Below are 24,962 nucleotides of genomic sequence, written 5' to 3' on the forward strand. Positions count from 1 at the left end.
TGTCATTGATAGGTGCCTACAACCTTCAATGGGATAGCACTATTGCTTTTGACTGTTTGCCCACTCCAAACAGTCTTTGGATGCTACTTTTGATTTCTTCCTTTGGTCTCACGAGCTTTAGCTTATGTTTAATCAGGTCAAGTTTTTGCACTTTTAAAAGGTTTTACAATCAGTTATCCAGGCCTTGTAGCTCAGGGGTTAGAGCACTGGTCTAGTAAACCAGGGGTCGTGAGTTCAAGTCCCACCCAGGCCTTGGTCTGTGAACTTAAGTTCTAATGATACTGACTATGTTACTGACTATGATATGACACTAAATTTGGTAAAATGTGCCATTGATAGGTGCCTACAACCTTCAAGTGGATGGCACTATTGCTTTTGACTGTTTGCCACTCCCATCAGTCTTTGGATGCTACTTTTGATTTCTTCCTTTGGTGTCACGAGTTTATGGTTCATCAGGTCAAGTTTTGCACTTTTAAAAAGTTATATGTTCAGTTCTTCAGGCCTTGTAGCTCAGGAGTTAGAGCACTGGTATTGTAAACCAGGAGTTGTGTGTTCAAGTCTCACCCAGGCCTTGGTGTGTGAACTTAAGTTCAAATGGTACTGACTATAATACTGACTAAGATATGACAATACATTTGGTAAAATGTGTCATTGATAGGTGCTTACAACCTTCTATGGAAAAGAACAATTGCTGTTGACTGTTTGCCCACTCCCATCAGTCTTTGGATGCGACTTTTGATTTCTTCCTTTGGTCTCGAGAGCCCTAGCTTATGTTTAATCAGGTCAAGTTTTTGCACTTTTAAAAGGTTTTACAATCAGTTATCCAGGCCTTGTAGCTCAGGGGTTAGAGCTCTGGTCTAGTAAACCAGGGGTCGTGAGTTCAAGTCTCACCCAGGCCTTGGTGTGTCAACTTAAGTTCTGATGATACTGACTATGATATGACACTACATTTGGTAAAATGTGACATTGATAGGTGATTACAACCTTCAATGGGAAAGAACTATTGCTGTTGACTGTTTGCGCACTCCCATCAGTCTTTGGATGCTACTTTTGATTTCTTCCTTTGGTCTCACGAGCTTAAGCTTATGTTTAATCAGGTCAGGTTTTGCACTTTTAAAAGGTTTTATAATCAGATTTTTAGGCCTTGTAGCTCAGGGGTTAGAGCACTGGTCTTGTAAACCAGGGGTCGTGAGTTCAAGTCTCACCTAGGCCTTGGTGTGTGAACTTAAGTTCCAATGATACTGACTATGATATGACACTACACTTAGTAAAATGTGAAATTGATAGGTGCTTACAACCTTCAATGGGAAAGAACTATTGCTGTTGACTGTTTGCGCACTCCCATCAGTCTTTGGATGCTACTTTTGATTTCTTCCTTTGGTCTCACGAGCTTTAGCTTATGTTTAATCAGGTCAAGTTATGCACTTTTAAAAGGTTTTACAAATAGTTCTCCAGGCCTTGTAGCTCAGGGGTTAGAGCACTGGTCTAGTTAACCAGGGGTCGTGAGTTCAAGTCTCACCCAGGCCTTGGTTTGTGAACTTAAATTATATTGGTACTGATGTTGTAGTTGGTGAAATGTGTAGTTTATAAGTGCTTACAACCTTCAGTGGGAAGGCAATATTGCTGTTGACTGTTTGCCCACTCCCATCAGTCTTTGGATGCTACTTTTGATTTCTTCCTTTGGTCTCACGAGCTTTATCTTATGTTTAATCAGGTCAAGTTTTGCACTTTTAAAATGTTTTACAATCAATACTGCAGGCCTTGTAGCTCAGGGGTAAGAGCACTGGTCTAGTAAACCAGGGGTGGTGAGTTCAAGTCTCACCCATGCCTTGGTCTGTGAACTTATGTTCTAATGAAACTGACTATGATATGACACTACATTTGGTAAAATGTGTCATTGATAGGTGCTTACAACCTTCAACGGGATAGCACTATTGCTGTTGACTGTTTGCCCACTCCCATCAGTCTTTGGATGCTACTTTTGATTTCTTCCTTTGGTCTCACAAGTTTTATCTTATGTTTAATCAGGTCAAGTTTTGCACTTTTAAAATGTTTTACAATCAGTATTCCAGGCCATGTAGCTCAGGGGTAAGAGCACTGGTCTAGTAAACCAGGGGTGGTGAGTTCAAGTCTCACCCAAGCCTTGGTCTGTGAACTTAAGTTCTAATGAAACTGACTATGATATGACACTACACTTAGTAAAATGTGACATTGATAGGTGCCTACAACCTTCAATGGGAAAGAACTATTGCTGTTGACTGTTTGCCCACTCCCATCAGTCTTTGGATGCTACTTTTGATTTCTTCCTTTGGTCTCACGAGCTTAAGCCTATGTTTAATCAGGTCAGGTTTTTCACTTTTAAAAGGTTTTATTATCAGATATTCAGGCCTTTTAGCTCAGGGGTTAGAGCACTGGTCTTGTAAACCACGGGTCGTGAGTTCAAGTCTCACCTAGGCTTTGGTGTGTGAACTTAAGTTCTTATGATACTGACTATGATACTGACTATGATATGACATTAAATTTGGTAAAATGTGTCATTGATAGGTGCCTACAACCTTCAATGGGATAGCACTATTGCTTTTGACTGTTTGCCCACTCCCATCAGTCTTTGGATGCTACTTTTGATTTCTTCCTTTGGTCTCACAAGTTTTATCTTATGTTTAATCAGGTCAAGTTTTGCACTTTTAAAATATTTTAAAATCTGTATTCCAGGCCATGTAGCTCAGGGGTTAGAGCACTGGTCTAGTAAACCAGGGGTCGCGAGTTCAAGTCTCACCCAGGCCTTGGTCTGTGAACTTAAGTTCTTATGATACTGACTATGATACTGACTATGATATGACATTAAATTTGGTAAAATGTGTCATTGATAGGTGCCTACAACCTTCAATGGGATAGCACTATTTCTTTTGACTGTTTGCCCACTCCCATCAGTCTTTGGATGCTACTTTTGATTTCTTCCTTTGGTCTCATGAGCTTTAGCTTATGTTTAATCAGGTCAATGTTTGCACTTTTAAAAGGTTTTACAACCACAGCTCCAGGCCTTGTAGCTCAGGGGTTAGAGCACTGGTCTAGTAAACCAGGGGTCGTGAGTTCAAGTCTCACTCAGGCCTTGGTGTGTGAACTTAAGTTGCAATGATACTGACTATGATATGACACTACACTTAGTAAAATGTGTCATTGATAGGTGCTTACAACCATCAATGGGAAAGAACTATTGCTGTTGACTTTTTGCCTACTCCCATCAGTCTTTGGGTGCTACCTTTGATTTCTTCCTTTGGTCTCATGAGCTTTAGCTTATGTTTAATCAGGTCACGTTTTGCACTTTTAAAAGGTTTTACAATCAGTTGTCCAGGCCTTGTAACTCAGGAGTTAGAGCACTGGTCTTGTAAATCAGGGGTCGTGAGTTTAAGTCTCACCGAGGCCTTGGTCTGTGAACTTAAATTCTATTGATACTAATGTTGTAGTTGGTGAAATGTGTAGTTTATAAGTGCTTACAACCTTCAGTGGGAAGTCAATATTGCTGTTGACTGTTTGCCCACTCCCATCAGTCTTTGGATGCTACTTTTGATTTCTTGCTTTGGTCTCACGAGCTTTGTCTTATGTTTAATGAGGTCAAGTTTTGCACTTTTAAAGGTTTTACTATCAGTTCTCCAGGCCTTGTATCTCAGGGGTTAGAGCACTGGTCTAGTAAACCAGGGGCTGTGAATTCAAGTCTCACCCAGGCCTTTATGTGTGAACTTATGTTCTAATAATTTTGACTATGATATGACACTACATTTGGTGAAATGTGTGATTGATAGGTGCTTACAACTTTTAATGGGAAAGCACTATTGCTGTTGACTGTTTTCCCACTCCCATCAGTCTTTGGATGCTACTTTTGATTTCTTCCTTTGTCTCACGAGCTTTAGTTTTTGTTTAATCAGGTCAAGTTTTGCACTTTTAAAAGGTTTTATAATCAGTTTTTCAGGCCTTGTAGCTCAGGGGTTAGAGCACTGGTCTAGTAAACCAGGGGTTGTGAGATCAAGTCTCACCCAGTCCTTGGTGTGTGAACTTAAGCCTTATTGATACTGATGTTGTAGTTGGCCAGATGTGTAGTTTATAAGTCCTTACAACCTTCAATGGGAAAGCACTATTGCTGTTGACTGTTTGCCCACTCCCATCAGTCTTTGGATGCTACTTTTGACTTCTTCCTTTGGTCTCACGAGCTTTAGTTTATAGTTAATCAGGTCAGGTTTTACGTTTTTAAAAGTTTTTCAGGCCTTTTTTTTCGTTTTTTCAAGGAGTTCAAGTGTCACCCAAGCCGTGTCAAGTGTATTTCAGTTCTTATGAATCACATACTACAGTATATGCAATTTGAATGAAATGATCTGCATTTATATAGGACTTTTCAAGTCAATGAATTCCCAAAGCACTTCACATTTCCCAATAGCAGCCTTGTATTGCAACCATATAAGACGCTAACCTGCTTATTGGGGAGAGGAGTTGATTGTTTTACATGAGGACATTTCAACATGTAACACAGACAAGCCGGGAATTGAACTGGGATCCCTTGATCCCAAGACAAGTGCTCTACCGCTTGAGCTACTGCCGCCCTGAACTGAACTGAACTCTGCAAATGCCTTTAGTCTTCCAGGTGGAGTCATCAATTCTTTGGACTGTTGCCTGTTCCGTCACGTATTGCATGTTAATCATAATTTTTTCATCTCGTCCCACAGGCTCTTTTTACAGTTAATCAGGTCAAGTTTTGCACTTTTAAATGATTTTGATTTAAGTCGTTCAGACCTTTAGCGGGTAGGCGTCATTGCATTTGACTGTTTGCCCACTCCCATCAGTCTTTGCATGCTACTTGTGATGTCTTACGTTGGTCTCATGAGTTTTAGTTTGTGGTCAATCAGGTCAAGTTTTGCACTTTTAAAAGGTTTTAGTTTCAATTCTGCAGGCCTTGTAGCTCAGGGGTTAGTGCATTGGTCCATTAAACCGGTAGTCGTGAGTTTAAGTCTCACCCAGTCTTTGTTGAGTGAAATTAACAGTGCCCTCAGCTTTCCATATGGAGTCATGAATGCTCTGGACTGTTGCCTATTCTTGTCAGGTATTGCACGTTAATCTTATCTATTTTGTTGCGCTTCCAGGCTCCATTTTATGGTAAATCAGGTTAAATTTTGCGTTTTTTAAACGATTGTATCTCAACTTTTTCAGGCCTTGTTGCTCAGCGGTTAGAGCACTGATTTCGATCACCAGAGGTCGGGAGTTTAATTCTCACCCAGTCGATAGGCGCTTCCACAATTCTGCCGCTAATTTAAGTCATGTTGGTTGTATTGACACATTTATTTATTTATTGTATTGTATTGTGGACGTAATAGATGACACCATGAGAACACTACAGGGTAACTTCAACCGCAAGACATCAGCGTGAACCAGCCGTTCAGAGTAAGGCTGCGAGAGGCATGGGAGCGATGGATTAGCAATGTAGACCACAATTTTAATAAGCGTTGAAGGCAGCGGCCAGTGGGTTAAGCCACAATTTGCAAATGGATTGTAGATGCATGGGCTAACGTGTCAGCTTGGGACTGTTGTTCGAACCTATGAAAAATCGGGCATCATTTCCAAGGAGCCGCACAGCACAGAAAGTGACTCTGACAGTGAAAAAAGTGAACCTGGCATGTTCGATGGAGATTTAGGGCAAAAATGGAGGATAAAGACTTTATGCAAAAATGTTTTTATCCGCGTGTTTTACCATGCCTGCGCCTATTGATTAAAAAAATGTTAGTACTTTGTAATCAATACTTAGATAAACCACAACCAAAGACAGTTTTGCTCCCGCTGTATTTTTAAACACACACACTTGTATGCCTTACTGTGTTGTTGTAAGGCGGACTTAGTGCAGGAGGAGAGAGTCTGCGCGTGAGAGTTGAAGTTCTGTGTTGTTTTCAATAAAAATACTGTATACTCTACCTGTAAACATTTATTATTATTTTTTAGAAATGCATACTTTCTTAAGGAATAGTCAGCCAATCAGAATGCAAGATAAAAATCAGCAACAACACAGTGAGAGGTGCATCTTATTATAGCGACAGTATTATTTGACCTATTTTATGTCATTTTAACTTGTTATTTTTGATATAAGTGAAAAAAAAATATTGTTTGTGACACGTGCATTTTATCTGTCAGTGGAAGAAGAATTTATTATTTGCTGTATATTTTGTTTTCCGAGTAAATGACATTGAATAATTTCCCTCAACAGACCTGACGATCTCTCAAAGCATATGAAAGCGCAATGACACACTGGTTTAAATTACTGAGTTGTATTCAAAGAAACTGTTTGCATTTCTGCTTGTGGGAGATAAGCTCAGTCAAAAACTGTTATCATTCACATTACACACCGACGTGTAAATTTTGGCTGCTTGTGTGTGTAGTTGTTTCTAGTGTCTCCCTTAAGGGAAGTCTACCCCTCGAAATTTATTTGCATTTTATGAGACCGATTAGGCTAATCGCGACAGACTACAAAACGTTGTGTTTAAGGAGCATCAGCTTAGTTAAAAAGCGCTCCAGTTCAGTGTTTCTCAACTGGTAGGTCCGGACCCAAAAGGGGGTCGCGGGCCATTGCCCTTGCAAAATTATGCTAAGAAAATACAGAGGGTCAATTACACAGGAGATGTTGATAATGCCTTGCTCGATCTCTTCATCCCATTCAGTCAATCGGCGCTTGTCCCAATTGTGTTTGAGAGGAAAAAAAATCTCATTTTATTGTGATTTTGATGGTTTTATTTTCATTTTTCTGCCCATATTAATGGGTCCAGAGAAAGTTGGTGATATGGGGAAGGAAAAATGGAAAACAGTGATCACAGTGATCGAGTTGAAGAAGGAAACTGTTGCGGAATATGAAAATATTGTATGAGTGTCTGACATTGAAACACTGCTTGAAGGTACAGTAAATTGTTAAAAATGTCATATTTACTATTGTGGCACGGTGGATGAGTGGTTAGTCCTGAGGTCATGGGTTCAAATACAGCTACCAGCTTTCCTGTGGGGAATTTGCCGTGCCTGCGTTGGTTGGTTTTGGCACTCTGGTTTCCTCTCATATTCCAAAAACATGCATTGCAGGTGAATTGTTGTGTCCAGATTGTCCCTAGGTATGAGTGAGCGAATGAATGGTTGTCTGTATTTGTTGGCCCTGTTACTGGTTGGTAACCAGTTCAGAGTGTCTACTGTCCACTGCCCAAAGAAAGCTGGTCACATCCCAAGCACTTAGGTCTGAGCTTGTTGTTTCTCAAGTGTACCAAATCCCTGCCTGTCCTTCTGGATCTCAAGTACCGTCTGATAAACTCTTGGACTGTCGCCTTCCCTGCTCAGATTTACTGGAACACCAACCTTTTGCCTGCCTCTAGGACCACATTTTTTGCCTCTGGCTTTCTAGATCAGTGTTGTTTTTCAACCTTTTTTAAAACAAGGCGGACTTTTTTCATAAAAAAAAGCCGTCCAAATTGTCCCTAGGTGTGAATGAGCGAATGAGTTGTCTGTCCCCGTGTGAAATGAAATGAAATGTGAAATGAAATGAAATGAAATGTGAAATGTGAAATGTTCTGCATTTATATAGCGCTTTTCAAGTCAATGACTTCCCAAAGCGCTTTACATTGTGCTTCACATTTCCCAATAGCGGCCGTGATCTGTGCAGCCATGTAAGGCGCTAACCTGCTTATTGGGGGTAATTGGGGGTTCAATGTCTTACCCAAGGACACTTCGACATGTAACACGGACAAGCCGGGATTCGAACTGGGATCCCTTAATCCTAAAACGATCGCTCTACCTCCTGAGCTACTGCCGCCCCAATTGGCAATTGGCTGGCAACCAGTTCAGGGTGTCCCCTGCCCACTGCCCGGAGATGGCTGGGATGGGCTCCAGCCCCCCCGCGACCCTAATGAGGATAAGCGGTACGGCTAATGAGATGAGATGAAAAAATCAGTGAGACACCACCAGCAGAAAATGTAAAAAAAAAAGCTTGTGATAAAAAGAAGAATTATGTTATATTATAACAGCTTGAAGAGAAATCCAATTAACACAATGAATAAACGATTTTATCAAGCAGATTGGAATTAGTGCCGTTACATCACTGGAAAAGTTAAATCCAAATACAGTGGAACCTCGGTTTTCGAACGCCTCTCAGTTCGAACAAGTCGGAGTTCGACAAAAAATTTTGAGAAATTCTTGCTTCGCTGTTCGGTCAAAAATTCGGAGTTCGAACGCCGGTAATGCCTGAGTGCGTACGCTAGAGTGCGATGCTGAGCGGCGCACGGGTGTAGATCGTGTGGATCGCCCCCACCCCTCGTGACCAACTGTTATCACGTGCGCACTTCCCTTTTTTTGCTTTCGCTTTTAATATCGTGAACGGAGTGTTTTAGCCCCTAACTCTGCCTCAGAAGAAGGTCGGTGCAAGCAGGACAGGTGAAAAAGGAAAAGTTGTTCGTACAACTATTGCCTTTAAGAAAGACATAATAGCTAAATATGAAAGAGTTTCCGATCTTGCTAGGGAATATAGCATGTGCCTTCTGCTGACCACCACAAAGGTAAGAAATCCTATTCGTAATTTTTTTCTTTATCTTTTTTTTTTTTTTACACGTTCGTGTTAGCGTAATCTTTCGTACGGAAGATTACGATAACGCGAACGTACGATTAGCCTGGGTTAGCTTCATGATTCGAGGTAAACATTCAGGGTGTTGGAACTGAGCCCAAAATTCAGGGTGTTGGAACGGAGCCCCCTTTCCAATGAAGCGCTAGCCACTTGTGGTGCTAAATGACTTGTAAACGACCTGATTTTTTTAAATTTTAAACGTTCATGTTAGCGTAATCTTTTGTACGGAAGATTATGATAACGCGAACGTACGATTAGCCTGGGTTAGCTTCATGTTTACGTTAAACATTCATGGTAAACATTCAGGGTGTTGGAACGGATTAAAACGATTTACATTATTTTTAATGGGAAAAATGATTTCGGTGATTGAACAATTCGGTTCTCGAACAGGGTTCTGGAATGGATTATGGTCGAGAACCGAAGTTCCACTGTAATAGATTATATTGCAACGCGCCAGAAACTTTGCTCCGTGCCTTTGCTTTCTTTTGACTTCCACTCATACTAGGGCCTTCATCTGGGTCCCTATTTGGTCCAGAGTTCAGTTCAGAGTCAGCATTTTTCCTCTTCAAAAACGTATTCATCACTTTCACTGTCATCCTGCTATCCACATGTTGCTGCATCTATTCGTCACATATTTACTCATCGCCAAGCACAAGGCAATTAGCTACCTGCTGCTGCGGCTGCTGCTTAGACTACTACAGAGTACTAAATGATTACTACCCATTGGTTGAAAAACACCGTTTAAGACACTGATGTCTTTCCGGGTACTGGACCCTGTCCAAATAAAAGACCAATGTTTACTGTACTAATTTGTGTTTCTGCAATGTGCAATTGCACCACCCTGAGTGGATTTCTGAAAGGATTGTATTGAAATACTATTCCACAAATTAAATAATCAGATTAGTATGTTTAAACTATCGAGGTGAAATACAACATGATACAGTATTGTAAAAATATTACAGTATTTTGAAGTTTGAACACAAGTTAAATTGGTACTCTATCCATCTGTCAAGTTCCTGGACTGCTTATCCTCACTAGAGTCACGGGGGGAGGGTGCTGGAGCCTATCACAGTCGTCTTTGGGCAGGCGGCAGGGGACACCCTGACCCGGCTGTTAGCCAGTCGCAGGGCTGCAATCATCGATTCTTTTAATAATCAAAAAATAGGTGGTTAATTATAATAATATTTTTATACATTTTATACATTCCACCTCTTTCTTGAAATATTGAAGTTTTGGACCAATACTGCAGAAAAATAGTGCACAAAACAACAGAATATTTTATAATATAAAACAAGTCAAGTCAAGTCAGTTATTGTCCTGTCTTTTTCCGACTGCCTACCTGGTGGTGATACGAAGGAGAAGGACGATTTGGAGATGAGTCAGCGGACCAGCGTTTGACCTGAAGCATTTGATCGCCTGCATGGACCAGCTGGCAGAGATGGGAAACTGCGTCGTGGCCGTCATAGACTTTCTGGACTAGTTTACAGGCTGGGGGCGTCGCTGCTGTCATGCACTTTCCGGACAAATTTTCAACATGTTACCTAGTGTTTACTATGCTTGTGTATAGTAATGCTAATTGTGATTCACCCTGGTCATCCTGGAAGGGGGATTACCACTTGTGAGGTCCATTCTCAAGGTTTCTCTCTTTCCTCACGCTGAGGTTTTGAGTTGTTCCTTGCCCGCATGTTGGTTTAAGATCAGGTAATTATGTAATTGTAATCCTGTGCAGTCCTTTGAGACATTTTTGTGATTAAGGGCTATATAAATAAATGTGACATAAAACAATAAAAAAGTGTTTCTTATATCGCTTAACAATAAACAAAAACACATGCAAATGTATGTATGCTATTCACCTGCAAGTAAAATACCTTTTTATAAAGTGCAAAAAAAGAGAAGCAACTTTGTCAGATCAAGAGGATCTCGTGGGCCAATATACAGTCTCAAAGGCGCCCTCTGCTGGATCAAAGTGACACTACAGGCATGTCCCCTCAACTAGACTACAACGAAATGCATTGCACTCTTATTTGCATTCAAATAAACATGTCGGGTGACGCATAATCGCACAACAAAAAGATTCAATACTAAAATTTGTTGCAAACACTTTTGATCATAGATATTAATCGATTTTATTGATTCATTGTTGCAGGCCTAGTGACCAGGAAACAGCACCCAAATCATGATCACATTAAATCCACGGCAACCGACAAAGGAGATACAAATGCTCGTCACATTTTATAATGAGGTGACACTGAAGTCAGTCTGACACAAGATTGTGATCTAATTACGCAGCATAAAAAATGTCAAGTGCAGCCTAAAAGCTTCTGAGGATGGCAGAGGTGATCCTATAAAAATCCAGAATCGCTGTCAGTATAATATACCGACTAAAATCTCACAGTTGATTACTGCACGCACAGTCCCTAAGGATGTGCCTGTTTTTCTTACAGTGAAGAGCACTGATATGCTGTTTACGCTGGTGTGCATTATTTCGCTTTGAAATAACCTTCAAGAGCCACTACAAAGTGCTGTCACTATAAAAAGCAGTCTCGAGTTTAGATAGGTAGGAACGTTTTGTGGCAAAAGTATATTTTAAGAGGAGGTGTCATAATTATCTTTGGTCAGAATCACCAAAGACACAAGTATTGGATCATAATCTTTGCTGTTGTTCCTCACAAAGGTGTTTTGACAGGGTTGAAGTCCAGGGGTCTCAATTTCCTTCGCACCAAATAAAACCAACCGAAAAATATTCGTCATTGCTCAGGATGGAACACAAAAATTCTTTTAGCAAACTGTTAAACGGGCAGCCTAACTCAAAGTAGTCAATGCCGGCCGGATGTTCAATATCTCACCTTTAAGAGAAATTTTTCGTTTTAACGTGAAAAAATGTGTACAGCGTGAATTGTATAGATTTGAGTAGTAAATGTTTTGAGGTGGGGGGAGGTATTGTGAGATTTCCCTGTGTGAATTGGTCGTTTGAGGTGGTGTGATTGAGTTAAAATCAGTGGTGTTCGTGCTTGCAGGAGGACTGTTTTTATCCGTGTGTTTCATCTCATTATTACCAGTCAAGTCAAGTGTTTATTGTACAGCCCTAATCACAAGAAGTCTCAAAGGGCTGCACAGACCATAGATTATGGATTATATACACCATTCCGTGATACCAAATTACAATGGATGTTGCAATGCACGGCCATTGTCAACATGAAAACATACGTCATTTATGAGCTATAGAATATAAGTGTGTTTTAAGCCTAAATTTAATGAGTTCCACTGAGGTTGCAGATTGACTCTCAGAGGACAGAGCATTCCACAGCACGGGGCCCGAATAGAGAACACTCTCGAACCTGTGGATTTCTTCTTGGCTCTTGGGATCACAAGTAGACCAGCATTTTCCGAGAGAAGCTTCCTGACCGGAACATTGGGGGAATTTAAATCCAAAAGATGTGAGGGAGCAAGTCCATGCGTGATTTTGTATAATTTCAACAGAACTTTAAAAATCACATTGTAAGATGACCGGGAGCCAATGCAGGTTAGCCAAATCGGGGTAATGTGATAAAATTCCTTTGTTTTAGTTAAAAGCCTCACTGCAGCATTTTGTACCAGCTGCAGGCTCTTGATTTTGCATTTCGGGAGACCGGAGAGTAGTACCTTACAGTAATCGAGACAGGAGGTAATGAACGCAAGAATTATAATCTCCGGATCGGACTGAGACACCATAAAGTGGATTAGAGCAATGTTGCAAAAAGGGAAAAACGCTGTTCTAGTAATATTCTTAATGTGTAACTCGACGGACTGATTAGGGTCAAATCTGACACCTAGATTTTTGACTGAGTCACTCTGGGTGATATTACATTTGTCAATATTCAGAGCAGTTTTTGAGAACAAGTCACAGCATTTATATATTCAGTCTTTTCACGGTTGAGGCGCAATAATTTAAGTGACATCCGTCTTTTTATCTCAGTAAAGCAGGTCTCCATATTTCCACAATTTAGTGGGGTATATTCCTCCTTTGGAAGATACAGTTGAGGGTTATCTGCATAGAAGTGGAGAAAACAGAAAGTCGTCCCCATAGATATAAACGCAAAAAAAGCAGGACAAGGGAAACAACTCTTTTCTGTATCTGAAGAAATTGGACATTGAAGGACTTACAGATTCCCAGCTCCTCTGTGTTACATGTCTAAGTGTCCTTGGGTAAGACACTGAAGCCCTAATGCCCCCAATAAGCAGGTTAGCGCCTTACATGACTGCACGGCCGCTATTGGGAAATGTGAAGCACATTGTAAAGCCCTTTGGGAAGTCTTGACTTGAAAAGCGCTATATAAAATGCAGATCATTTCATTTCAAAACCTGGTTTAGTTATCCTGAAGATTGGCTACAAACACGTTAAGTGAATTCTTTGTACTGTTTTTGATAGTTCAATATACTTTAATCAAGGTACACACACTATTGGATTTATTGACTTTTCTTTTACTAATCATCTACTGAAGCTTGAATAGAACACAAAACACTAATAAGAAAACACAACAAAAACAAAAACTATAAATTGAGAACTTAATCTGGCACCCTTTGGATGGACATCAACATTGGCTGGAAGATTACGTTATTGTTTTTTCATAGATTTTCCCCTTGAACGTCACATTAATACCAATACTGAGCAACAACGAGATGTTCTGCGGAGTTCTGCATCGATGAAGATGACGGCCCAGTCTTTATGTCCTCGGCTGTAGAGCAATGAGGAATCCTCGTAGGCTCCAAAGCCGTTTGGGACGAGGAAAACAGGATGCAGAGCGTTGAAGGAGAGGTTTACTGAGGTTGACTGCCGCTTGAGGCTTCTCTGAGGTCGCTGGCTTTGTCCCACTGGTTTGGCTGCTAACTTCATCAAGCTTGGGTGCTGACCTGGCAAAGCTCGCCGGCTGCCTGTTGAGCTGAGACCTGTCCAGGACCGGCCAGGGCCTTGCCTCAGCTTTTTATGTCAGGACATCCCATGCTACCTTGTGGCTGGCCAAATTCAGACTCCCTTGCGAGGTGAGACGCTTACCAGCTCTCCTGGGAGGGGCAGACCGCCTGTGGTGGATTGGTCACGGAAACCTTAGATGCGCAAGTGAAGCAGACACTCACGTCCCCAACCTCACAGTCCAGCAGTAACAGTCAGATAACATCTCTATGTGATTGACCTCAAACACAGTATTCACCTCACAAGTTTTGACGTTGTTTGATAATTTTCTGACATTGCAAAACGAGATTCTGACCAAACGTTGAATACTCTATAAGGGATTTCTTGACTTTTCTATTTCACTTTCAACTTTATTGTGAAATCTTTTCAAATTGTGTTCTGAAACAGTTGTTGTAGAAGAAGTATTCCAATTTTTGAACTGTAAAAGGTTTTTTACATTGCACTGTTTGGACTATTTGCACTTCTGATGTTAATTTTTCAAAATATTGCGCAAAGAAAGGCATTTTTGTACAGTATTGGTCAAGTCAAATCAAGTCATGTTTATTTGTATTGTCCTTAATCACAAGTAGTCTCAAAGGGCTATACACACTACAGACTATTATTACACCATCCCCGGATCTAAAACCTACATGAGGGCAAGGAAAAAGTCAAGAGCCTCAGAAGAAACCTTGAGAAGAGACCACTTGCACATGAGGTAATACCCCTTCCAGGATGGCCACGCAAACAAGGAAATGTATCACAGAACAAATCACCGAGCATATATTAAAAACTACACAAGGACCAATATGGAAGCGAAATAGAAGTTTAGTATGCCAAAAATAGATTTAGGGAACATATATATTGGTTCCGAGATATGTGTGGGTAATACCGGAATGTCAGTGCCATATAGCGGACAAATATTACACAGTGTGAGATAAAACGCTCAATACGCGTATAGAATCACCTCATACTGAACACCACATAAACAAAAGAACTGATACTGGACTTCAGAAGGAATGGCAGGAATCCAGCACCACTCATCATAAAAGGAGACTGCGTAGAGAGAGTCCACTCCTTCAAATTTCTGGGTGTGCACATCTCAGACGACCTCTCCTGGACTGCAAACACCAGAGCGGTGGTAGGGAAGGCCCAGCAGCGACTGCATTTCCTGAGAGTGCTCAGGAAAACACATCTAAAACAGCAGCCGCAGGTGTCCTTTTACAAAGCCACAGTGGAGAGTATTCTAACGTAATGCATTACGGTGTGGTATGCTGGGTGCACAGCAGCAGACAGGAAAACGCTCCAGAGGGTCATCAAAACAGCCCAGAAAATCGTCGGTTGCTCTCTGCCCAGTCTGGAGGACATTGCCTGCTCTCGCTACCTCAGCAGAGCAGAAAACATCATCATGGACTTTTCTCACCCTGGCCACGACCTCTTCGACCTGCTGCCTTCTGGCAAGCGCTACAGGTCACTCAAAGGAAAAACAAATAGACTCAGACACAGTTTCTTCCCCAGAGCCATTACCACTCTAAAAAAATACCCCGCACAAAAAACTGAAAACTCTTGCAAACACACTACCTCATACAAACGTAAAATGGTGTCTATGTTTCTTGCACATGTCGACTGCACTATGTTTACTGCTCACCTTGCACAATGTTGACTATTTTTTGCACTATGATGACTATTTTTGCACCGAATCCATATTGCACAAACCCTTACGATACCAAACTGTATATAACATCCTACAAGCCGACATTTCTTGTGTAAATAATTGTGTAAATTATAACTATAACCTTATCCTCCTTGTTTTATAACCTTATCTTCTGTTCCTTTATCTTCTTGGTTTTTTTTTTTACCTCACCGTGAATGTGTGAACCTGGAGTGTCATGCCCATTTTCGTTTATCACAACATGTTAACCCATTTTGTAACAATGACAATAAAGGTATATTCTATTCTATTCTATTCGATTCCATTCTAGATTGATAAATCATGTCCTTAAAATAGATTTTAACCGACGAGAGTGCATATAGACTCTACTCAGCGGAGGAGTTCAAAAAGCAGGTGATTCATGAAAATGAGTGTGGATAGCAACTCGCTGAATGCTCAGCCTACAAAATTACCCAACACATGTTTTTCCCTCTTTATGTGACTTGCGCGTTTTGGCACTCTCACGCTTTCCTATAATCTCTCAGGTTGTTTGACACCTCCCTTTTCTTCTTCTTTTTTTTTTTTTGGGTGAAACATTAAGGAGATGAACATCAGACTGCGCCGACTTTAATGCAGTGCCAATGAAGTGTGCGGGGGACAGCAGCCGGTGGAGGAGGATGCATTAAAGAAATTCTCGAGATAAATAATCATATTTCCATGCACCCACGATGCTGGAAAAGCACCATCTGGGACAGGCCATGGATTTGCATTACAATATAAATGGGAAGTTGCTGGAGCTGAAAGGGTGATGTGAAGTCATTCAGCCTGCCCCCTCACTCACTGACAGGTCGCATCTCCGTCCCTGCGCCAGGCTCTAGAAAGAGGCGAGGCAATTTGCTGCCACTTGGTACATCGGTGTATGTTTGTCGCTCGACTGACCCCCCCTGTATGCACTCCCACCCCTCGATACTACTACCGGCGCGCTTCATCTTTCTTTAACACGCAAGCTCATCTTTTTTCAAATGTCACATCACTGTACACACGGTGGAGCTTGATAGCATATGCAACGTTAGCTTCCCTTTTCTTCAATGATCCCATAAAAGCTCATCCGCGAGTACTGTATATCAGAAGACGGTGACATGCTAGGCTATGTTGACCTTTAAACACATCATGCTGTAGCTATGGTGTGCTCAGGACTGTCTTCAATAGTGATTCGCTAAAAATGTGTTCTTAAAAGTGGGGTATGTCGTTTGAGATATCCTAAAAAAGTAGTACCGTAAATTCCGGACTATAAGCCGCTACTTTTTTCCCAAACTTTCAACCCTGCGGCTTATTCAGTGACACGGCCAATTTATGTAATTTTTCTAACAGCCGCCAGCGGCGCTCGAGTACAAAAGGTAAGATTTAGACCGGTGGAATATATGCGCAGAGGAAGACTGCAACTCCTTAGCTTGTGCACAAATTAAATTAGCGTAGACATATCCTCATCATGCAAATTGCAAAAAGAAAGGCACATGACGTGGCTTTCAAGCTAAAAGCAAACGAACAGTCCGATAAAGAAGGAAACAGAGCTACTACACGTAAACTTCACTTTGCGAGCGTGTTGCTAGCGTGTTTTTGAATAAGGGAGCGTGGGACAACGTCTATGTGACAAAGTTTCTTTCCCATACTGAGGAAGACGACTTTGATGACGTCAGTTATATGAGGAAGATGAGGACGGTTTACCGTGGTTTCTACAAGTGCGGAATGTTTTTTTTAACAGACTCGTTTACTGTGATGCGAGCGTGTTGCTAGTAGCGTTTTGCTACCATTCACAGGCACGGTTTGGGATGAAAGTTATAATATTATAATTAAAGCTTTGAAAACTCTCTCGGTGTACCGTCTTTCTTTGTAAATATGTGTAACCGATGTATAATATGTATTTGCACATGTATATTTTTGATGTATTTATTTATTTGAGACTTATTTGAGCTTGGTAGCCTAGATGGTAGGGAGCCCTCCGAGACTGGGAGGTCGCTGGTTCAAGCCTCGGCCGAGTCATACCTAAGACTTACAACATTGGTACTCATTGCCTCCCTGCTTGGCGTTCAGCATTTGGGGTTGGAATTGGGGGGTTTGGTCACCTAATGACTCCCAACACCTCAGTTGGGTTGAGCGAGGGGGCTGGGAATCCCCTCCTCTGAATCAATCTCCCAAAAAGAGTCAGAAATGACTCTAGCCACCTCCCACTAGGGGGATATGGCTGTGGTATATATATATATATATATATATATATATATATATATATATATATATATATATATATATATATATATATATATATATATATATATATATATACTTGATATATATACTTATTCTGATATGTTTTGCGAATTAAAAAAGAGGGGCGGAGCAAACGCGGGCTGACGGTAAGTGGGGTAAAGGTGAATGAGACCTGTTGTCGCGGCAAACAATAGTGGTTATATATTTTTCCCACCTTACCTTTGGAAATATAGACTTTTTTTCCTTGGATTAGTTTCAACGGGCACCCGGACTCTGCAGGTCTGCATCAAACCTTAAGTACCGGTATCATTTTCTGTTCATTTTGACGGCTGTGGTTTTTGGACTGTGTACTTTATATACAGTTACAATCGCGGGACTCAAAGCCGAGTGTGGGCTAATTTTGTGATTGTGTTACATGTTTTGATGTGGGCGCATGCGGCTTATATACAGGTGCGGTTTGTGTATGTACAAAATCTGTTTTCCTCTTAAAATGTGGTGGGTGCGGCTTGTAATCAGGTGCGCTCTATAGTCCGGAATTTACAGTAGTTGAATAGTTTCTCTATTTACCTATTCAGTGCCAGATGTTTATCTCAAATTGAACGGGCTTGCAGGAGCTCAGGAGGTAAAGCACTTGGGGATCAAGAGGTCGCAGGAGCGATTCCCAGCTCCTCTGTGTTATATGTCGAAGTGTCCTTGGGCAAGACATTGAATCCCTAATGCCCCCGATAAGAGTTACATTGCATAGCTGTTGCCGTTATTGGTGTGTGAGTGTGTGTGAATGGGTAAGTGGCACATTGTTAAGCGCTTTGGGAGGTATTCAGTGACTTGAAAAGGTGCTATATAAATGCATAGAAATTTTCAGACAATTTTTAGCTATTTTGACTCATCTTTGAAGGCCTACAGAAACTTAGTTCCAAATCTATATAGGCATAGGACACATCAAAAGAAAGCGTAAACCTTTATCATTCTGTTAGGATTTGTGACTGGATACAGTTGCGGACACAAGTCAAGTCAAGTCAGTCAAGTCATTTTTATTTGTATAGCCCTTAATCACACCCTGACTTTTGAAAGTTATTTTGATTGGGAAAAATAGGGGATGAACATAAAACTGTACAATTAAGGATGGATAAAACCAAAAAATATAAACAATGCAGACGCTCCCCTACTTACGACCATTCGACTTACAAAAAAACGATAGATATTAACATTAACGAGGACAGCAGAGAAAATAATCGGGACTACACTTCCCTCCATTCAGGACATTGGCCAGAAGCGCTGCCTATCCCATGCTAAGAACATTATCGGGGACCCCTCTCACCCCCATCATGGACTGTTCACTCTGCTAGCCTCTGGGAAGAGGTACTGCAGTGTGCGGTGCAGGACCACCAGGTTCCGCAGTAGTCTAGTCCCCCTGGCCATTAGACTGTTAAATGGTCAATCTAACATATAGTTAACCTAAATCTTAACGGCTGCTAATCTGACTTTTTGCACTACTGGCAGTTCTTTATAGCTTGCCACTCCTTGCACATTTGCTCTCGGCACTATTGTACTTACAGCGTTATTGTTACAGTGTTAATGTTACTGTTTACCTGACTTGTTAACCTGAATGCCCATTTTGCACATCGGGTTAGCTACTCCTCTTGCACTATCGGCACTATGGTATGGTAAAATACTATACGAAGCCATAATACAATACAACTTTTACTTATATCTGTACATTCGAGGAAACTGTGCGGGTCAGATGTATCGACATTTCGTTCTGTATACACGTGTACTAGAATGACAATAAGGTAGATCTGAATCTGAATCTGAATTTGTTTCGGCATATTGAAAAATACTTGGACATTGCTGTCAGTTAGATTTTGTATTGTGTGCACCTTTTCCGAGTATCAGGACAGTACTGTAGTCCTTCTTTCCGCCGCTATCGGTGTGTAGCGCTGTGGGAGGTCACCCAGCATCCACCCCGAAGAAGAAATCCGCTTCCTCTTCCTAGTTTGTGTGTAAACATTCTATACTGTATCTCCAGGGCGCTAAGAACTTTGACATTTTTATTGTTTAATATCTCGTACATCCATTCAATATAGTTGGTGTAAAGTGTAAAGAAGAGGCGAGCCGTTTCATTTGAAATGAAAGTGGAATATAGAATCTTGATGCTGTTGAGAAAATGGTTGGATCGCTTTTTTTTGGCCACTTTCTACCACGGAGGGGGAATTCTCCTAACTCTTGAAGCTCATCTTCCAAAAGTAAGTTAAACTTAACTTTATTCATCTTTATCGAGTATATTATCTTATGATACGTTTCTTTTTCAGTACAAAACAATGCAGGTTACTTATACAAGCCTTAAACATACTTATATAAACCTTAGACATACAAAATATAGCACTGAAGCAACTTACCCAAAAATTCAACTTAGGAACGATCATCTGGAACCTATCTTGTTCATAAGTAGGGCAGCATCTGTCATGGTCTAGGTAAAGGCAAGAACTTACAAAATGTAGAGCTGACAGCTTCCTCTGGCACGGCAGGGAAAGAACCGACTCTGGATAGTCGGTGGTCGCTGCTTCAAAAAAAAGGTAAGATGGGTGTGGAAGACAAGATACATCTGACACCTTTACTGTTTATCATCACCTCATGGGCAACTCCGTAGCAACTCACCGCAACACATTCCGTTTGCTATTGTAATTCAGTCACGTCTAATCCATGTATCATGACATATAGGCTGCCGTTGACCATTTTCCACCTAGAAACGTGTAGAGTATTAAACGTTTGGTCGGAATTCCGTTTTGCAATGTCAGAAAATGATCAAACAACATGTGAATTGAATATTGTGTTTAAGTTAATCACATAGAAATGTTATCTGACTGATACTGTTGGAATGTGAGGTTGGGGAGGAGTGTTTCAGTTTTCATCTGCGCATCAAAGGTTGCCCTGACAACTCCACGACAGGGGGTCTGCCCCTCCTAGGAGACCGGAACCCAGGACTGGTACGTATCTCACCTCGCAAGGGCAGTCTGAATTTAGCCAGCCAGAAAGCAAGAGGGCATATCCTAACAGGAAGAACTGGACCAAAACCCTGGCTGGTCCTAACCAAGTCTCAGCTTAACAAGGGTATCTTCCATGAGCAGTGATCTGTGTTTTATCCAACGTAACAGTTGCATGGCCCAATAGGCAACTACTCCCGCCTCTGTGAAGGCAGCGCCTCACACGGCCTTTTCAAGAACAAATGGATCCTTTGAAATTGAAATAACTAAATGATTTAGAATAAGTTCCATGAATGAGTCAATCAAATTCATACCTGTCTATCAAGAGACCAGAACAGACCAGGAAACCCCAGAGCGTGCTTTATTTAAGGAAGCATACAGGGCTTGCGGGAGATGTGATGGCCGTCAGACGTCAGCAGCGGAGCCGGAGAGATAGCTTCGGATCAAGTGGCCAATCGGAGTGCGGAAGTCAGGCAGGTCGAGTTTACCGGGGCTGGAGAGGAGATCGAAGCGACGGACGGAAACAGGTCGGATTGGAGGCAGGCAAAAACAGGTAAGCAGAGTTCTTTGACGAACGGAAAATCAGGAGAGTCACACAGAGTTACAACAGTACACTCTGACGAGGAGGTCTGGGCATAGCGTGCTTAAGAGCGAAATGCCAGCCAATCAGAAGGCGCCCACATGATTGCTCCAGGTGATCAGAGTTAGTAATCATGACACCTGTCAACTTTTCCTCATATTTATACATTTTGTGATGAATTTAAATTGTGTACACCATATAGCAAGGAGATAAATAATTAAATAAACTGCTATGTATAATAATATACACTGAATTTGGTGCAAGTGGGTAGGAATTGTTTGTGTTCTTCCAATGAAATAGATATATAGATATTATGCAAAAACCATGTACTATTTCCACACATTTTATACGTTTTTGGGATTACCTTAAGCGCATTTTGACAACCCGAATATTGGCAATACGGTTTTGTTTAATGTGGTCGCATAAATTTTAGAGGTGTTGTTATTGCTATTTGTCGAAAGTAATTAAGCTTCTGCACCGGGTGCAGGATGCCAGCCGGCAGGGAGTTTATGGAAACCAGTAAACATAGTAGGGTGCACGGTACAACGAGCAAGGCTGCCGAAACTGAACTCCAGTGAGGTGTGCGGAGTTTGGCAAGTATAATAATTCTCCTAAGTGGCCAATGTTTGTCATCTACTGTCATCTTTTAAAAATGCCTGTGAAGAGTGTCACAATATCATAGATCAGGGATGTCAAGCATGCGCCCTTGGGCCGGACTAGGCCCCCGTCAACGGACTGAATCTGGCCCGCGAGACTATGCTAAGAGTAGGGCAAGAGAATAATGAGCTGTTGTTTTAAACATGTACATATGATGTCACGAAAGCCAGGCACCACTTTCAGAGCAACTGTAGCAGTATTTTTCCTTTCTCTCTCTCTCTCTCTCTCTCTCTCTCTCTCTCTCTCTCTCTCTCTCTCTCTCTCTCTCTCTCTCTCTCTCTCTCTCTCTCTCTCTCTTGCCCTCTTTCTCTTTCTCTCCCTTTCTACCCCCACTCTCCTTCTCTCTTTGTTTCTGTCTTTCCCTCTCTCTCTCTCTCTCTCTCTCTCTTCCTCTATTTTTCTTTCTGTCTTTTTTTATGTCTTTTTATCGCTCCATTTTTTTATTTTTCTCTTTTTCCATCTTCCTTTCTCCATTAGTTTTTCTTTCCCTCTCTCTTACTGTTTCCCACTCCATTTTTCTGTCTTTCTCTCCTTCTTACTTTCTCTATTTGTCTCTCTTGCCCTTTCATCTCTCTTTCTTTCGCTTCTTCCCTCTTTCTTTCTCTATTTAGCTCTCTTTTTCTTTGTCTTTTTCTTCTTGTTGTCTCTTGGTCACACTCTCTTTCTTCTCTCTTTTTCTGTCTCTTCTCTTCTTTTTACTCTCACTCTCTCTGTCGTTTTCTTATTCTTTTCCCCATTATTTCTCTTCCTTTGGCTCTCTTTCTTTTGTTCTCTTTGCTCTCTCCCTTAGTTTTGCTCTTTCTTTCCCTCTTTTTCTTTCTGTCTCTATTTTCCCCTCTCTTTTCATGTCTTTTTCTTCCTCTCTCATACTTTTTTTACACTTTTTTTCAGTTTTTTCTTTTTTGCTCTTTTCTCCCTTTCTTTCATAATCCCTCCCTAAAAACAGGTCTACAACCCAACATCTGAGAAACCCTGGTGAAAAAAGTACGTAAACTCATTTTTAGTGATTTACTAAGCACAAATGTCCTTTGCTGGGAGCATTGCAGCAGATAGGAAAACCAAACTGCGAGTCATCAATACAGCCAGCTTGTGATAACACAACAGAGTCAACAGTATTAAGAAGGACCACCTCGTTGACCTGTTGTTTTTTTGGTAGGTGGGCTATAAGCTCCTTAAAACGAGGACGAACAGGCTCCCCAGGGCTACAACTACCCTGAACAAGCGCATAACTTTGTGAAAAATATAAATCTTGTCTAATGTAATTAAAAATGGGTTTTCTGCTTGATGTTATTGCACAACTTTTCATTGGACTATTGTTATGATGCTATACTTTTAATTGCAAGGTTTAAAACCAATGCATTTAAGACCAGTCTCCAAATATTTTTGCCCTTTTATCCTGGCATTTTTTTATCTTATTTTTCTCTGTTAAGTTCTTATCAGAGGTTGATCTTGGATATCTTAGAGTGCCAAGTCTAATCTTGTTGCAAACAATGTTCAATAGTAAACATATTTTCATTATTTTATATATATTATCATTATACAGTGGAACCTCGGTTTTCGAACGCCTCTCAGTTCGAACAAATCGGAGTCCGACCAAAAATTTCGAGAAATTCTTGCTTCGCTGTTCGGTCAAAAAATTGGAGTTCGAACGCCGGTAATGCGTGAGTGCGTACGCTAGGGTGCGATGCTGAGCGGCGTACGGGTGTAGATCGCTCTTTTTGTGACCAACTGTTATCGCGTGCGGATGTGCTTCGTTTTGCTTTCGCTTTTAATATAGGTGTACCAAGTGTTTTAGCCCCTAATTATGCCTCCGAAGAAAGTCAGTGTAAGCAGCAAAGTTGCTACAGGTGAAAAAAGAAAAGTAGTGCGTACAACTATTGCATTTAAGAAAGAAATAATAGCAAAATATGAACGAGGTGTGCGAGTGGCTGATCTTGCCTGCGCCTTCTGCTGACCACCACAAAGGTAAGAAATCCTATTCATAATTCTTTTATTTATCCTTTTTTTTTTTTTTACATGTTCATGTTAGCGTAATCTTTCGTACGGAAGATTACGATAACGCGAATGAACGATTAGCCTGGGTTAGCTTTATTTTTACGTTAAACATTCAAGGTAAACATTCAGGGTGTTGGAACGGAGCCCAACATTCAGGGTGTTGGAACGGAGCCCCCTTTCCAATGAACCGCTCACCACTTGTTGTGGAGACCCGGGTGCCAAATGATTTGTAAACGACCCGATTTTTTTATTTGTACACGTTCATGTTAGCGTAATCTTTCGTACGGAAGATTACGATAACGCGAAGTAGTGTGTACAACTATTGCATTTAAGAAAGAAATAATAGGAAATAATAATAGCAATAATTTTCCTTCCTCCTCCATCCCTCTCCCCACCGTCCACCAGCGCCTCCTGCTGACCACCACAAAGGTAAGAAATCCTATTCATAACTCAATATCCTTTTTTTTTTTTTTTTTTTTTACACGTTCATGTTAGCGTAATCTTTCGTACATTAGCCTGAGTTAGCTTTATGTTTACGTTAAACATTCAAAATAAACATTCAGGGTGTTGGAACAGAGCCCAACATTCAGGGTGTTGGAACGGAGCCCCCTTTCCGATGAACCGCTCACCACTTGTTGTGGAGACCCCGGTGCTAAATGACTTGTAAACGACCTGATTTTTTTATTTTTATACGTCCAATCTTTCGTACGGAAGATTACGATAACGCGAACGTACGATTAGCCTGGGTTAGCGCTATGTTTACGTTAAACATTCAAGGTAAACATTCAGGGTGTTGGAACGGATTAAAACGATTTACATTTTTTTAATGGGAAAAATGATTTCGGTGATCGAACAAATCGGTTTTCGAACAGGGTTCTGGAACGGATTATGGTCGAAAACCGAGGTTCCACTGTAGTTTTAACACGTGTCGGGCCGGATTCAAAAGCCTGACGGACCGCATGTGCCCTGGGCTGTAGTATGCGAACCCCGGTCTAATCACTAGCATTTGTATTTTTGTCATCCAAGAACTGGTCCTATTTCCTGTTTCTTGAATCAATTTATTTTTTGAAAAGTTTTGGCTGAAACCGTGTGTGCATATGTTGGGTCTTGAGCGGAAAAAAATGGTGCAATTTTGCTAACTGAGCCGGAATACCCGTTTTCCAACATGGATGGAGATATAGTAATCTCGGGGTGTAATAACACATTTTCATTTTAATAGTTTGCGTGTCTGAGCAATGTTAGTTGCTCGGAGGCACATACACGTATCATGTTCAATTGACCGA

The 24,962-nt window shown here is 41.1% G+C and overlaps 8 non-coding genes across 8 annotated transcripts; all 8 read left to right on the plus strand.

The window, feature by feature from the left end:
* Nucleotides 1–180: 180 nt before the first annotated feature.
* Nucleotides 181–253, plus strand: trnat-agu (transfer RNA threonine (anticodon AGU)). Its single transcript has one exon. It is a non-coding gene; the product is annotated as a tRNA-Thr (tRNA).
* A 573-nt stretch (nucleotides 254–826) lies between these two features.
* Nucleotides 827–899, plus strand: trnat-agu (transfer RNA threonine (anticodon AGU)). Its single transcript has one exon. It is a non-coding gene; the product is annotated as a tRNA-Thr (tRNA).
* Nucleotides 900–1,140: 241 nt separating this feature from the next.
* On the plus strand, nucleotides 1,141–1,213 carry trnat-ugu (transfer RNA threonine (anticodon UGU)). The gene has a single exon. It is a non-coding gene; the product is annotated as a tRNA-Thr (tRNA).
* A 241-nt stretch (nucleotides 1,214–1,454) lies between these two features.
* On the plus strand, nucleotides 1,455–1,527 carry trnat-agu (transfer RNA threonine (anticodon AGU)). Its single transcript has one exon. It is a non-coding gene; the product is annotated as a tRNA-Thr (tRNA).
* Nucleotides 1,528–1,757: 230 nt separating this feature from the next.
* Nucleotides 1,758–1,830, plus strand: trnat-agu (transfer RNA threonine (anticodon AGU)). The gene has a single exon. It is a non-coding gene; the product is annotated as a tRNA-Thr (tRNA).
* Nucleotides 1,831–2,071: 241 nt separating this feature from the next.
* Nucleotides 2,072–2,150, plus strand: trnat-agu (transfer RNA threonine (anticodon AGU)). Its single transcript has one exon. It is a non-coding gene; the product is annotated as a tRNA-Thr (tRNA).
* Nucleotides 2,151–2,711: 561 nt separating this feature from the next.
* trnat-agu (transfer RNA threonine (anticodon AGU)) lies at nucleotides 2,712–2,790 on the plus strand. Its single transcript has one exon. It is a non-coding gene; the product is annotated as a tRNA-Thr (tRNA).
* Nucleotides 2,791–3,037: 247 nt separating this feature from the next.
* trnat-agu (transfer RNA threonine (anticodon AGU)) lies at nucleotides 3,038–3,110 on the plus strand. Its single transcript has one exon. It is a non-coding gene; the product is annotated as a tRNA-Thr (tRNA).
* The last annotated feature ends 21,852 nt before the right edge of the window (nucleotides 3,111–24,962 follow it).

This window comes from Urocampus carinirostris, chromosome 3 (assembly GCF_059441175.1).
Source record: "Urocampus carinirostris isolate Australia breed hairy pipefish chromosome 3, RoL_Ucar_1.0, whole genome shotgun sequence".
Classification (NCBI taxonomy): domain Eukaryota; kingdom Metazoa; phylum Chordata; class Actinopteri; order Syngnathiformes; family Syngnathidae; genus Urocampus; species Urocampus carinirostris.